We start from the raw sequence: 16473 nt of genomic DNA, 5'->3' as shown, positions 1-16473 counted from the left end.
CAATCATTTCATTACCCAATCAAGAATAAAACTAAGGGCGCACCGTGCGAAGTAAGGCTATGGAGAAACAAATTACCTGTCATTTACCAATATTTGGAATTCAAAACGGCCAAGATCCCTGTGTTAACTGTACCGGGAGGAATTGATTTTTCGAAATAGTTAAGAAGGTGAGCATTGTTCCCACTCTCAGAATTTTAAAATGAGTCCCACAAGTGGTAGACCACAAAAGAATTGTAAAAAATGAGAGTTCGAATATCTGTCATCCAGGCGCAGCCTCCCTTAACGAAGAAATTACTTTATTATTTTGGCAATAAACTCATGCCTATGGTGTTGAGTTCTAAGATTGTAAAATGTTTAGAATGCACGATTGAAGAATTAGCGTCTGTTGAAGCTTCAGAATCATATTTAAATCATTTGAGATTGCAGTGAAAATATTCAATGTCATGTGTTGTGCCAGTAATTTTTACTACGTATTTGAACTTTTCCTGGCGGTGCAGGAGTTTTCTTAACGTAAGGGACGTCATACGTAGAATGCGCCTCTGGGATATTCGGACACTCAGACGTTTGTAATTTCTTCTGACCTACCACTTGTTGGGGCTCATTTTGAAGCCATTGGAATACATAAAGTTTTCACAGGCTTAGTTTTGTGAAAGTCGGAAATTGTATATTATTCCCTTGTAGAGATAATAGAAGGGTGGTGTGAGCGATATTGAATTTGAAATATCGGTGTTTCTCTTTTATCAATTTGAAAATTTGCGTGGTGACCCCTGATTTTTTATGACTGATTTTGAAAGAGAATGGCTGAAAGTTTGCTTTGGGAAAGTTTGAGCGGAAGTTTACTTTTCATTTTCGAAGCGCAAACTACGGTAATGTGATCAGATAAAGAATTAGTAAAATGAGAGTCTCTCCATGAACGTACGTGGGGGAGACTTGCCGTAATTCAACAGTAACGTCAGTAAATGTGCGACGCCGACTCTAGCACATCTCCTCCTTTTGAAATTATCTTTAATCTAATTTAGCGGATATAGTGTTATAATTTGATGACTTTTGCACATGGTTGCTCTCATTCAGCGTAGATCACCGGTGGAGGGGGTTATCCCCAAATTAGATACGGGTGGTAACATGTGCACCGGGTCCCTGGATAAAGGGGGGGGGGGGAAATGGACAATTTCAGAAGAAAAGTCTACAATTTTTTTATTTGAACAAAAAAAATTGACGATATTCGTAGTCTGTTTGTTTCAGCTAGACCTTGTAACCTGGATGCACATGCCAAATTCTACTCAAGAACGACAGCAGATTCGCGCCTTGATTAGGGAAGGGTTTGAAGTTTATTGAAGTTGTAACTTGCGAAAACTTCTGATTCAGTACTTTGGTCAATTTTACCATGTGCCCATGCTTATAAGTATTAGGATAAGCCATAATCGGCCGTGAAGTAGTAATTGACAAAATGTATAAATACTGTGTTCACAAATGTAAATACAACAAAAGAAATCCGTTAGGAGAAAACATTATTAAGTTACTTAGTGACAAGATGTTTATGCCCCAATATTTTTTGTCACTAAACTGCACCCATTATGTCAATTATCCGACGCCTTTATGTTGTTAGAGATTGATCACGAGGACTTTGGAACGAGTTGTCATCAAACCCATTCTCTTTTTTCTTGTTCGAAAATTTGACACTCTTTATATTTTGTCGAACGTTTACAATTGTGTCTGAATTGACACAATTTTCCATTAACCTCTTGGAGAGCGTGTATTCTTTTATAAATATTAGCACGGATGCAACGTTTAGCAATTGTTTGCTAAATAAGTGTTTTATCTGATTTTAAACGCATTGATCATCTCCGAATATTTAATGTTCGAACCCTTGCATGACATTGCAAACATTCTTCAATAGCTATCAAAGCATTTGCATTGCAGTAATAATTTCACGTCAACTTATCTCACTTTTGAGAAATATTTTTTTTGGTTACGTTATGCGTTTGATCTAAGTGGCCTAATAATGGTTGCTCAACTTATGCGACAAATCGATAAAAGGTCCGCGATATCGCACGATATAGCTGTACGGTAATATATGTATAGTCGTTGATTTCGATAATAACATTTCATCAAAACATAAAATCCAAGGGAAGATCTTTGTAAGAACAATTTTTGCATATGCAGCAGGGTTACAGAAGCGTATAAATATTTAATCACCTCAGATTTTATAACATTCCTCTATGGAAATGGTGCTTTTACCATTCTCGTCATCAAGATAACAGGGTATAGGTCATTGCATATGTCCCAGTTTTTTGTTCAAAACATTATTTAATCAGTGGTTTAATTTTATCAGTGGTTTCAACTAAAGGTCAGAGTGCTCATGGTTTTGAGCTCCGTTTTATTGTAGTAATTCTGTCCAGAGCCGTTGGTCTCTTTTTTTACATCCACGGTTGGTGCAAATATCAGATTAGAACCGTATGGAAGACGACAATGTAGCCCTTGGAATCATAGGAAACTTTATATATATATAAACGAGGAGAAGTCATATACGCCAATATCTCGCCCTGACTGCCCAGCTTGTTTCATCTTAAGTGAGCTGTACCAAAATTGGTATCAATGTGTACACGTAATTTACGGACTGTTTCCGCGTCTTTCTTACCACAAATTTACCATGTTAGTGAAATCGTTATCTCTATCAATGAGGAAAACCCTACCGACCAACAATTTTCAAACTTTTTAAAGTTTACTTAACAAGTTGCCGTATACGCATGACCGTTCGTAAATTTAATATTTAAATTTTCAGTCGTCGATTACGATCACAGTCACGACATATGGCAATTTTACGAGATTGTGCAAACAAGTACAGTAAAGTAGGTCGTTACCTGGAAGCAAACAAGCTGCATGCAACATGTAGGTTCAGTTCGTGTTGTGTTGGCAAAATAACTTCCGTGCCTAGCAATCATCCAGGGGTGACTTTGTGAACTTTTATCAGGCGATATCTAATGCAAATAAAAGCTTTTCATCGATATAACCTTCAGCGTTAGTCGGGTGACAGTATGGCAAGATCATCGATGAACTTTTCTTGTGAAACAGATTAACGTGAAATGGGAGAACTTGAAACTCACCGAACTTTCGTCAGTAAAAATACCAATGAAGATATGCGATGCAGAAATAAGCACTTTGTCTTGATAATTTGGAGTTCAGAGACTAAAGAGATCTTCAATAAAGGTTGTCAAGGAACTGTCTAAATTTACCTTTGAATGGAACTTTGCCAAAGGTGTTGTGTCGAAAATCTAAAGGCCCTTGAGCCCCTTCTGTGTATACTTTATGTAGAACGCGCCTCGAAAATGAAAGACTTGAATTTTGCTCAAACTTACCTAAAAGTAATTGTCTGTTCGCTTTCAAAATCATATTAGCATAGCAAATCTCGTTATGCAAATCTCGATACTAGAGATTGACAAATTAACTATAATTTTCCTTAGGCTATATTTTAAATCCAACGTGGTCGACTTCCCTATGGTAACTACATGAGGAGAAATGAAAAATTCACTTTTCTTAAAAACAGGACGGCGAGATCGTCACTTAATTCACAGGCTTCAAATAAGTGAATACAAGCAGCATATCAGACAAAGCGTTGTAAACGTTCACATGAGTCAGAAATTGGTTCCCGAGGCGCATTTTCCCTTTGCTGCTCTATTTCTATTTTTTCTCGCTGTTTTTTCTATTTTGAATGCGTTAACAGGAACACACCTATAAAATCACATCAACATTTGCGATGAAATTAATGGACAATTTGCCCCGGGAACAGATACTCAGACCCTCAAACATTTAAAAACTTTTGGTCTTCGTCTTGTGGATGTGTAACTAAAGTATTCACCGGCTTGTTTTTACAGAATTAAAATTGCTCTTTTCCATATAGAGTCAACACAGGTATGGCAGTAATTTTGAATTTCAAGAGTTTCAAAACTTTGGAAATGTGTTTCCTTCGTCAAAAACTGTACACGCTGACCCCTGATTTTTTATTTCGAAAGGGACTGATTAAAGTTCCCACACGGAAAGTCAGAAAAAACAGTAACTGTTAAAGTCTTCAGGCGCCTGCAAACCTAAGGTCAACTTCTGACCCTAGAGGGGGGGGGGGGGGGTTGTAGCTGCAAAGTAAAAAGAAAATAAAAACCACCTTTCCAAAGGACAATACCATGTTTTTCGTCTTTTGTTGTTTGAACTTCAAACTAATTAGGGACCCTTCACTTTCGGCTTCAATGTATAAACAACTGCTTTGTTTGCAAATTGGCAAAAATAAACCGAAGGTGTTTGCTCAGTCACGAGAAACACAGAAAGTCGAGTTGGTTGTTGTTTGAAATTTACATGCAAATGAATTAAGGGACTTTTCTGATATCACACGCATTAATCTAAATTGACAATTTATTGGAAATCGTCTTTGATAATTTCATATATACGTAGTGAAAGCGACTTACTACGTAATAGTTGTCCGTGTCATTATTTGTTTAGAATAGAATGTGTCGTTAATTCGGTATCCGTCCACATGATACAAATTCACTAAAGAAAATAAACCTACCATAGCTTCAGCAGATTTTGATCTGGAAATGTGTTGATCGATTTATGATATAAACGACAGGTCATGGGGTCATGTCGTATTTACAAATGCCAAACTCGACCAATAGCACCACTTCAGAACCACGCCCTTAGGGAACTAACTTCGCAATTCTGTGCGATACTGATGTTCCAGGTGCACGACTCCTGCACCAATTGCACTCATATGTTGAATTCCGCGCTTGAGTGGCTTTGAATCGCCAAGGCGATGTATCCTGATTTCTGCCACCTAAATAGAATTACGAATTACAAGTACTAAGTTCATAGTTCATATACGCGCTTTTAGTTGACCTGCAGATGCATACGTTCTAGGCAATACTAAATTCATGCCCAACTTTTGCGGTATTGTAGCAATTGTCTACAATTTGAAAATAATCTGATCAGTGTTGGAGATCATTTTGATGGAGTAAATCAAACATGAAAGTACAGACTAGCAGCTTGTAGAGCTTATGAACATCCAGAATACGTAGATAGTAGAACAAAGGTTGAATCACTGTTTATTAAAGAAATGATGCTTCTTTCAAACCACTCCATTGAAAGCACAACGGATAAACACTTTCCAACTTAGTAATAGTGGTGTCTACCCTTCGTACATAGCAGTGAAGGTGAGCCTGAGAATTGATGCCAATAGTATTTTGACCCCAAGTCTTGCGAATACATTTTAAAATTGGATTACGATTGAGAAAGAAATTCTTTGTGGAAAGGTTGTGCGCTTGATCTAAGTGGACCAATTATGGTCGCTCAACTTATGCAACGATCCGATAATAGTTCTTACGGTAATATGGTCGTTAATCTCGATAATAGTATTTAATCAAAGCATCAAATTCAAGGATAGATCTTTGAAAGAACAACTTTTACATTTGCATGGGTATAAATATTATCGTCACCTCGGATTTCAAAATATTCCTCTGTGGAAATGATGCTTTTTCCATTCTTGTCATCAAGGTAACAGGATGTATGTAAAGTTTTACTTAATCAGTGATTTTAATATTATCAGTGGTTTCAGCTAAAAGTCAGAGTCTTCAAGGTTATGAGCTCCATTTCATTATAGTAATTCTGTCCAGAACCGCTGGTCTCTTTTTCACATCCATGGTTGGTGCAAACGTCGTGTAATCCAGCTCTTAGAATCGTATGGAAGACGACAATGTAGCCGTTAGAATCAAAGGAACATGACTTACATGAACGAGGACAAGTCACGTCAATATCTAGCTGTGACTCGCAGCTGGCTTAGTCTTAAGTGTGACTGTTTGGGATGTACCCGATTTTAGTAGCAATTGTTCACGTAATTTACGGATTGTTTCCACTTATTTCCCCCACAAATCTACCATGCTTGCGAAAAAATGATTTCTTCCAAGTAGGAAATATACCCGCCGACTAGCCATGTGGAATTATAAAAGTGTTGAAAATTTCCTTACCATGTTGCCGTATACGCGTAACTATTCGTAGATTTTAATCTTAAGATGGTCAGTTGATTACGATCTCAGCACAACGTATGACACATTTTACGAGGTTGTGCAGAACAGTACAAGTAGGTCGCTACCGAGAAGCAAACATGGCACTACTGATGCTAGGTTCAGTTCGTGTTGGTGAACTTTTAGTCGTGTACGTAGAAGTAACTTCCAGGCCTAGCAATGATCCAGGGGTTATTGTGTACAAATTTATCAGTGGATGTCTCATGCAAACAAAAGCTTTTCACTGATAACCTTGAGCGTTAGTCACATGACATTATTTCAGGCTTACCGATAAGCCTCTTTGCAAAACAAATCGACCGTGGTGAAGTGGGACAACTTTACCAAACTTTCGTCAGTAAAATACCAATAAAGACTACCTATTATAAAGGCATTGGTGAGGCGTCAGGTTGTCTTGCCAGGAAATTTACTTACTAGATTACAATTTCAATGAAAAACAAAGGCTTTGACACCTTCATAATCCTCTTACAGACTAGCACATGAGGAGACATAAAAACATTGCTTTTCTTGTAAACAGATCTGCAAAATCTTCACTTACTTCGAAAGCCTGAAATTGAATCAACTTAAGCAGCATATCTGCAAAGGCGTTGTAAACTGTCTTTCAGAATATTTGTTCCCCAGCAGCATTTTCCGAATACTGCACTCTTTCTATTTCCTTCTTGATGTTTAGTGAAATGAGCGAATAAACCAGCAGTTTTTGCACGGTCAGGAAACACAAAACTTCTAGTTGACTGTTGTTTAAAATTACATGTAAATGTAGTAAGAGATTTTTCTCATTGTACACACATTGGCTAAAATTGACAATTTATTTAAAATCGTCATCAATCACAGCTTACAATGTTATGTGTAGGGAGTGGAAGTGAATTGCAGAGTAAATGCTGTTTGTGTTGTTCATGTTTCAGAACAGAACAGAACATGTCTTTCATTCGGTGTCTGTCAAAGCATTATGACACCAAATTGCTAAAGAAAAATAGTCCCTACTCATTTCTGCAGACCCTTATCGGGAATTGTTGACACTTCTCACGAAATGTGTTGATTGATTGATGATCCAATTGAAGGGTCATCGCGTCATGTTGTCCTTACAAATACAAAACCTCGACTTGCAGAACCACTTCAGAACCTCAAACTTCAGGAACGAACTTCGCACGTCTGTGCGTATCACAAAACTCGACGCTTAATGATACCAACGCTCTCGGGCACTGCACCACCGTGAACCTTGGCTGCTGAATTCGTGTTTGAGTTGCTCTGAAATGCCAATCGATGCAAGCTGATTTATACCGCCTCAAGGTCAAAGGAGTTACAGATAAATTCATAATTCATGAATAACGTCGAACAAATGTACAAACAGAATAGATACCGTAGTCGTCGTAATTGAGGAACATTCACTGCAAACCCATTTTATAAATCACAGTATTCTTTATAATTATAATTAAATCACAGTATTATTTATAATTTTTAAACAGTTTTTTTTAACCTACAGCATTAGTATTGTAGGAATATCTATCCACGGCTATCACAACGTTTGTCACCCATTTATCATTGTACGACAAAAGTTGACTCGTAGAAGGGTTATCATGGTAAAAGTTGCATCCGTTTGCTGGTAATAGAATAACGGTGATTGGTCTCCTCATAATGTTAAATTGTTATTCAAGTAATTCGTGCCGAGCTTTTCGTTTCTGGTTTTCAAACGCAAAAGTGGCGCCATCAACTTGGAAGCTGTCAAAATACATAACCTAGGGGATAACACTGATACCGAACATGTGTTGCAGTTCAGGCAGCATATGCTTCAGGCAGGCAACATAAATATGCTCGTTTAACGGGCGATAGAAACGCATATTTTCGTTAATAAAAACAAAATAAAACTGCATATTCGTTCAAGATGAACATTGATGGTACGCGACGAGTAAGGCACTATATGCGGAGACAAGGTGAGCGAAACAAATTAAATACATCGCCTAACGCAATGTTCAAATAACGATGGCGAAAAACAGTCAATCCTTTGTTTCATATCTACTCGGGCAACATTAGCTTCCGAACACCTTGTCATATACGAAGGGGAACAATTGTGTCCGCGAGGGTGCTACAATATATTTTTCCGTTGGTATGTCGTGTCTTCGGTTGTCCTTTTTCGTTCAAATTTAACAAACTTGCAATTAAGAGTAAAATCCCTGTATTGTACTAATACAGTATAGTAGATCCGAATATTGCGAAAGCAGTGCTGCACAGAGCGTACAAAATGATAGATGAAACTAAAAATATGAAGATACAAATTATTCAAGGTACTATTTTGTTCCGCACTGTCAATTTCTGATGGTGACATAATTCGCTTTACAAATGCGGAGTGCCACCAAGAGTAACGTTTTCTGAGATTTAATTAAACACATTAAGTCATTGATTCATCTTTACAGTTTGTCAGAAAGCAATAATATCTGATCTGGGATAGAATCTGGTATAGAAAACATTTGGGATTTTAGTATGCTATGATATGTTCATAATCATTTTGTTGAGACTATGTAAATTTTTAAGCAATTTATGATCGTTTAAGTTCATAGATAAATTTCAATTAATATACTAGACCTGAACTGAGTTTTACCCTACCTTTGAAAGTAAAAACAAAAAACAGACAAAAAAAAAAACAAAACAAAAACACGCACACTCACCCCATAGAGAAACAGAGGAGAATAATTGAAAACGTCACAACATGAATGCATAGTAGATGTATGCGATATTATCGCAGGAAATATTCGCAAGCATTTTCACGCCATAACGAAATACAAACCTTGTACAAAGATGGATTTCAATCAAATGGGCCGGTCTTGACAAATCGTCGAAACATACTGACACTCAGAGTAACAGAGTACGACACATAAATTATTCTTTATATTATCTTTGTGGTGAGTCATGGTGTTTGCAGACAGCTTTTGAGCAACATTGAGTTTGAAGGGGTTAACAGCAAACAGGACTGATGTAAACTAAAGTATTTGTTTCTCTCGAGTATACAATTATTTTCAAGTGTTTACTGAAATGCCTTATCTTTCAAATGTTCAAATAGCGCGTAGGTGTAATGTCTATGTTGCAGATAAAATGAAAGTTAAGTAGTCTGGACTTGAACTATATCTCAACAACGAGATCACATACGTATTGCATACGACATGCTAATTCTACAAGGATTATTCATTGTATTAACAATTTTAAACTTGGAACTCTAGCAACAGCTGGAGTGAATGCACATTTAATGCGTTTGATCGTTCTCTGCGTTTGATGGTGTTTTAGTCCTTATGTTTCCAAATTTCAAGGAGTTTTAGCGCTGATAAAGGGTGAACCCGAAATGTTATTACCTTCCTCTGATGACCCGCCTGATACTTTCACCTTAAATGAGATTGTCTTTGTTGTGAACCCAATTTTGATATTGTGTTCTTTACTTTATTTGTGGCTATTTTCGTTTGTTTTCACCACCAATCTACCATGCTATTAGAAACACAGAACCACATAAGAAAAAATGCCCGATAATCACCAAATTGATTTTTTCGAAACGGGAAAATTCCTGCCAACTATTTATGTTAAAATTATTGTGAAACTCTCGTTGCCGTTGGTGTGGTGTTAAAAAGGTAAACATCCTTAAACCCTTTCTGTTTACGCTTTAGCCTGAGGAAACTGAAACTGAAATGTTCGCTAATTTTCATTCAAAAACGTTCACCATTATTTTCCGAAATCAAAATATCAGAAGTCGTCTTGCAAATTTTGATAGTACAGAAATAATTTACATGAAAATTTCCGATATTTAATATTCAACGTATAATATAGTTACGTATGTCAACTACATAATAATAAATTAAAAATCCGATATTTCTGATATAATAAATGGTAAGTGGGACAACCTTTCTGAACTTTTGTCAGAAAAATACAAATGAAGACATGCATGGTAGGCATAAGTACTCCATCTTCATAAATTTGTGTTATCGGCGACTAAAGAGAACTTTAATGTAAGTTGTCAAGAAACCATATAAATTCACCTGTGGATGGAACTTTGCCAAAGGTGTCGTGTGGAAAACCTAAAGGTCCTTGAGCCTATTCCGTTTATACTTTGTGTAGGACGTGCCTCGAAAATGAATGAACTGGAATTTAGCTCAAACTTACCAAAGAGAAACTTTAAACTATTCAATTTCAAAATCAAATCAGCATATCGAATGTCATCATGCAAATTTCGATACTAGAGACGAACAAATTAACAGTTACTATAATTTCCCATATTTGAAATGCAAATCGGCCGACTTCTTATGTTAACCACATGAGGAGACTTAAATCTTAAAGTTTATTCATTTGATTAGGATCACAATTACAGCATATGATAATTTTACGAAGCTATGCAAACCAGAACAAGTAGTTCGAGAAGCAAACATGTTGCATTGTATGTTCAGTTCGTGTTGATGAGTTTTGAACTGTGTAGACACAAATAACTTAGCAGTGACCCAGGCGTGACTTTGTAAAAACTTTAATCAGGCGATGTCTAGTGTTAACAAAAGCTTTTCACTGACATGAATTTGAGTGTCAATGGGATGACAGTATAGCAGCCCATCGATAAGCCTTTTTGTGAAACAGATCGACGTGAAGTAGGGCAACTTGAACACTTACCGAATTTTCGTCAGTGAAAATACCAATGAAGGCATGCAAGGCAGGCACAGATTTGTGTTATCAGTGACTAAGAGTACTTCAATAAAGGATGTCAAGAAACCATCAAATTCACCCGTGGATGGAACGTTGCCAAGAGTGTCCTGTGTACCGTTTATACTTTGCGGATAACGTGCCTCGAAAATGAAAGAACTGGAATTTGCTCAAATTTTTCGAAAAGTAACTTTAAATTATGACTTTCAAAATGAAATTAGCATATCAGAAGTCACCGAGAAAAGTTCGATACTTACTTAAGAAACAATAATTTTCCTATATTTGAAATCCGACGTGGCCGACTACCTATTATAAAGGCATTGATGAGGCGTCAGATTGTCTTGCCAGGAAATTTACTTACTAGATTACAATTTCAATGAAAAACAAAGCTGTGACACCTTCAGAATCCTCTTACAGACTATCACATGAGGAGACATAAAACCTTGGTTTTCTTGTAAACAGATCTGCAAAATCTTCACTTACATCGAAAGCCTGAAATTGAATCAACTCAAGCAGCATATCTGCGAAGGCGTTGTAAACTGTCTTTCAGAATATTGTACCCCAGCAGCATTTTCCGAATACTGCACTCTTTCTATTTCCTTCTTGATGTTTAGTGAAATGAGCGAATAACCAGCAGTTTTTGCACGGTCAGGAAAACACAAAACTTCTAGTTGACTGTTGTTTAAAATTTACATGTAAATGTAGTAAGAGATTTTTCTCATTGTACACACATTGGCTAAAATTGACAATTTATTTAAAATCGTCATCAATCACAGCTTACAATGTTATGTGTAGGGAGTGGAAGTGAATTGCAGAGTAAATGCTGTTTGTGTTGTTCATGTTTTCAGAACAGAACAGAACAGAACATGTCTTTCATTCGGTGTCTGTCAAAGCATTATGACACCAAATTGCTAAAGAAAAATAGTCCCTACTCATTTCTGCAGACCCTTATCGGAATTGTTGACCACTTCTTACGATATGTGTTGATTGATTGATGATCCAATTGAAGGGTCATCGAGTCATGTTGTCCGTACAATACAAACTTTCGACTAGCAGATCCACTTCAGAACCGCAAACTTCGGGAACGAACTTTGCACGTCTGCGCGTGTCACAACACCGAAGCTTAATGATAACAACGCTTTCGGCGCACTGCACCACTGTGAACCTTGGCTACTGAATTCGTAGGCTGCTGAACCTTGGCAGCTGAATATGAAATTAAAAATCCGATATTTCTTATACAATAAATGGCAAAACAATACTTATTTCACAAGTTTGAAAATTACTATATACAAGCAGTGTATCATAAAAAGTGTCATAAAATCAGTTTGTCTAAGGAGATAGAATATTTGTTACAGGGTGCGCTCTTTTCAAATGCTGCCCTTTTCTCTGCATTCTACTTCTTTCTATCTGTTTTTCCTGTTCGGAATCTGTCAATTTTACATGTTAAAAATTTACGTAAACTATGTCAATTAAATTAAGGCAGAATACACCTCAGACATATGTTTTCAGACTCGAAGTTTGGCAATATTTGTGGCTACCCCTTGAAGAGCGAGACTTGAACTTATAAGTATTTTCCGTCTTGATCAAATAAAAAAGTCAAAGGAACATCTTTTAAAGATCAATTTGCCTTTGTTCTAGGGCCAATGAAGAGTTTACATATTTTTGTAAGATCGGATTTTACAACATTTCTCCATGGTCCTGTTTTATTTCACTCCGTGTTCTCAGGTAGGATTGTATCTCGTAGGTAGTTAGTTGCACATGTCCCAGTTTTTCTGTTTACAAACCTTTGAACTATTGGCTTCAATTTGTCAGTTTTAATTTTATCAAGGGCTTTAACACAAGGTAAATTGCTCAAATGTCCGGAGCTTTCTGTAATTGCAGTAATCCTCACTTTGATTCGCCAACTATTTTCCCCTTCATTTGTGGCTGTACGCCGCTCTTACAGTCTCTCTTGCACACGAAAGTTATGAAAATTAGTCTTTTCTCCCCCATACTATCATGCTTCGGGAAGACAAAACAACACTTGATCCTCACTAAAATGATTTTTTCAAAGTTAAAAAACTCTGCCGACTAGCATGGCAAAAGTCTGGTCAGTTTACGTTTACATAGCTTCTCATAATTCTTCATAGATTTTAATGTTAAAGTGGTCAAACGACACAATCACAACATGCCGAAATTTTTACGAGGTTACTTTGTGCAAAACAGTACAGTAAAGTACGTCGCTACCTAGAAGCAAACAAGCCGTGTGCTAGATTCAGTTCGTGTGATGAGTTTTTTACACAGAAATATCTCGATGCCTAGCAATGAGAGGTGACTTTGTACATTTTAGGCGATGACTAATGCAAACAAAAGTTTGCTGCTGATATACCTTAAGCGTTAGTCGGATGTCAGTATAGAGGGCCTGCCGATAAGCCCTCATTGGGGAACAGATAGACGTGAAGTAGGACAACCTTATCGAAGTTGCATCTGTAAAAATTCCCATAAAGACATGCAAGGCAGGCATAAGCACTTTATCTTGATAAATGTGTGTTATCAGCGACAGAAGAGAACTCAATAAAGGTTGTCAAGTAACCATCTTAATACAGCTTGATGTAACTTTGTCAAAGTCGTAGTGTCAAAAATCTAAAGTCCTTCTGTATATTGTATGTAGTATGCGAATTAAATTGAAAGAACTGAAATTTTCCTCAAACTTACCTAAAAGAAACTTTTAAATATTCACTTTCAAAATCAAATTAGCATATCAGAGGTTATGGAAATTTAGACTCTAAAGAACCAATAATAATTATACGACATTAGAAATTCAAGGTGGCAGAATTCCCAATGTTAACTACACAATGTCTCTTTTCTAATAAACAACACGGCGAAGTCATCACTTCTGAGTCAACAAAAGCAGCATATCATTAAAAAGTTGGACACTTTCTTAGGAGTTAAAGTAGTTGTATTATTTCCCCTTTCTATTTCTTTGTCGCTTTTTCTGTTCTGAATGTAAACATTAACACAATATACAAGATTACGTCAATATTGTGTATGACATTTGGGTAGAATGCGCCCCAAGTACAGATATACAGATGTCCAATATATTTAGAATACATTTTGTGAAGGTTTGATATTAAACTTTTATTTTTCCAAGAGAGTCAACATAGGGATAGAGGTTATTTTGAATTTAAAACTTTGAAACTTGGTAATTTTTTCTGGCGTACTATGACAGAACCCCATGGCCTGTGAGTGCAAGCGCGCCATACTAGCGGTATTTGCACGAGTGCTGCCGTGTATTCGGCGGCAGTCCTTTCACGAGCGAAGCGAGTGAAAGGACAGCCGAATACACCGCAGCACGAGTGCAAATACCGCTAGTAAGGCGCGCTTGCACTCACAGGCCATGGGGTTCTGTTATTATTACATATGTTCTATCTTTTATTTGCATCATTCATCGAGAGAATCGACGATTAGTCGTGCGTACTACTTGTCTATCAAAGCTTCAGGGCGACCCTGCGGAGTTATATAACATTGACATACTGTAATGAGGCATCGAATCAGCTTTCACTTTTCATTGGTCAGCGCCGTCACACCCTCTATTTTGATTGGCTAAACTATTGTCTACTTGTTTATCAAGGAGACGTTAGAGGAACGTCGGAGGGCTCGAACGCTGCTTGCGATCGCTCGCTCACACATACATCGTTGCCACAGATAGCCAAGCGAAGAGAACTTTGAACATGGAACGCTTTGATTTTTTCACATTTTGAGCTTGAAATTCTTCTAAATGATCGATACAAATAACAGTTCGAAGATTTTTACGGGAAATTTAAGAGTAAGATACGGCAAACGTAACTTGTCAAACGATCAAATTTCAGTGTTTACCGTGCACAGCGATCACTGTTATCATTAGCGTGTAGGACACACAAGCACAAAGTAAACTGCATGCAAAAGTGACTTTCTATTTTAAACAGGGAATGTCCGGTGAGAAAACTACTGGCAAAAACGTCTCTGAAAATGTTAACTGTTTAATTGGCTCCGCTGCGTCAGCAGTTACGTGTGTTTCGATGTATGATGGCCGCCGTGTATCCATGGAACTAGAAACGGACGTCGCCAGTTGTCAATGTTCTTGCTTCGCTGACAAACAAACTGCTCTTCCGGATGATAAAAATCATCCTCATACTATAATAAGTACAGACAATTTTCTTTGTCGTAGATTTTAATCGGTAATGTCATGCATTTTACTATAACTAGCATCGAACCAAAGTGAAATGAAATCTTGTAGACGACATTTTTTGTGTTTACAAACAAAAATAGTTCCGGGTCAAAATTGGTAAATAGTCATTAACATAAAGGAATGGCATAATGTTTTTGGTATTGCACTGCATTGCAAATACCGGTAGTATGCGCGCGCTTCGATGCGAATAAACTGTGGTACATATGTAATAACTACTTTCACGGTGACTCCCGTTTTTTACTTGGAAGTGGCTGATCAAAGTTTCCCAAATGGAAAATTTCAATTTCGAGGCGCTTACGAACCTTCAACTCGGAATCGGTTCAAAAATGTAGCTGCAATGTAAACAGAGAACACCTCTCCAAAGGTCAACAAGTTCACTTCTGTTTGTTTTGTTTTTATTGTTGCTTGAATCTTAAATCAAAGGACAGACCTTACATTTTGAATGTATGTAAAATAAGTAAATAAACCAAAAGTGTTTGCAATGTCAGGGACAACACAAACCTTCAAGGTCGTTGTTATTTGCAATTTACATGCAAATGTATCCGATTACTCCTAAAACCTGTCTGTCATATTCATGTTTTAGAATAGAACACAGCTTTATTTCAGTATCTGTCGAAGTAATATGAAGCCAAAGCACTAAAGACAAGTCAATGTTAATTACATCGTCCCCGCTTGTAAATGGGAATTTTTCAGTGAAAGTACCTAAATTGAAGACAGTATGATGGACATGTACAGAGAAACGAGGATAGCAAAACCTGTCTGTGACTGATGCCCATATTGGATTGTACTGTGAGCAAATAAACATTATTATGAATGGCATAGGGTCATGTACGCAAACCAACCGGATAAAATTAAGTATGTCATATGCTGGCTCTTGAGATGTCCAAATTCAACTACTTGGCGAGAAACAGGTCCAGGCATGTCTGAGGCAAGTGCCTCTTGACATTAACAATCAGAACGCCAGAGATGAACCACAAATGCCCCTTTGTTCATTACAGAGGAGATTTACCATAATTAATCGTTGATACTGGTGAATGCCTTTCTTGACTGTGAAATCTTAGTATGATGCACATCTGCAGCAAGTTTCATCAGATTTAGTGCACCTAAATTTTGAAAGGTCGCTAAATAAGTCATAAAGTAATTAACCGAGAGGATGTTGCTAAATGTTTTTGCATCCAATTATAACTGTGAGATACTCATCTGTACCACATTTCATAAATTCGATAGAATGCTTCTGATCATTTACCCTAAATACAAAAATTCATCAAATATACAAATCAGCAATCATTTGAAACAATACCGCTAAATGTCATTGCATTGTATACAGCACTGTGGGTTCAAGATCTGTTCCAAGCTTTATTAAATGTGCTGGAGTATGTCTTGATATATCACTCTAACTACGAAAACTCACTATGTATACAAATTAGGAGTTAGCTAATATCTGTACGAACTTTCGTCAAATTGATAAAGACTTTCTAGACAATCACCCTAATTGCGAAAATTGATTAACATGCAGATTAGCAATTATGTGTCATTATGGTGCTA

This window comes from Ptychodera flava, chromosome 3 (genome assembly GCF_041260155.1).
Source record: "Ptychodera flava strain L36383 chromosome 3, AS_Pfla_20210202, whole genome shotgun sequence".
In the NCBI taxonomy this organism is placed as follows: Eukaryota; Metazoa; Hemichordata; class Enteropneusta; family Ptychoderidae; genus Ptychodera; species Ptychodera flava.
The sequence above is the reverse complement of the archived record's forward strand: the minus strand, read 5'-3'. Positions refer to the sequence as shown.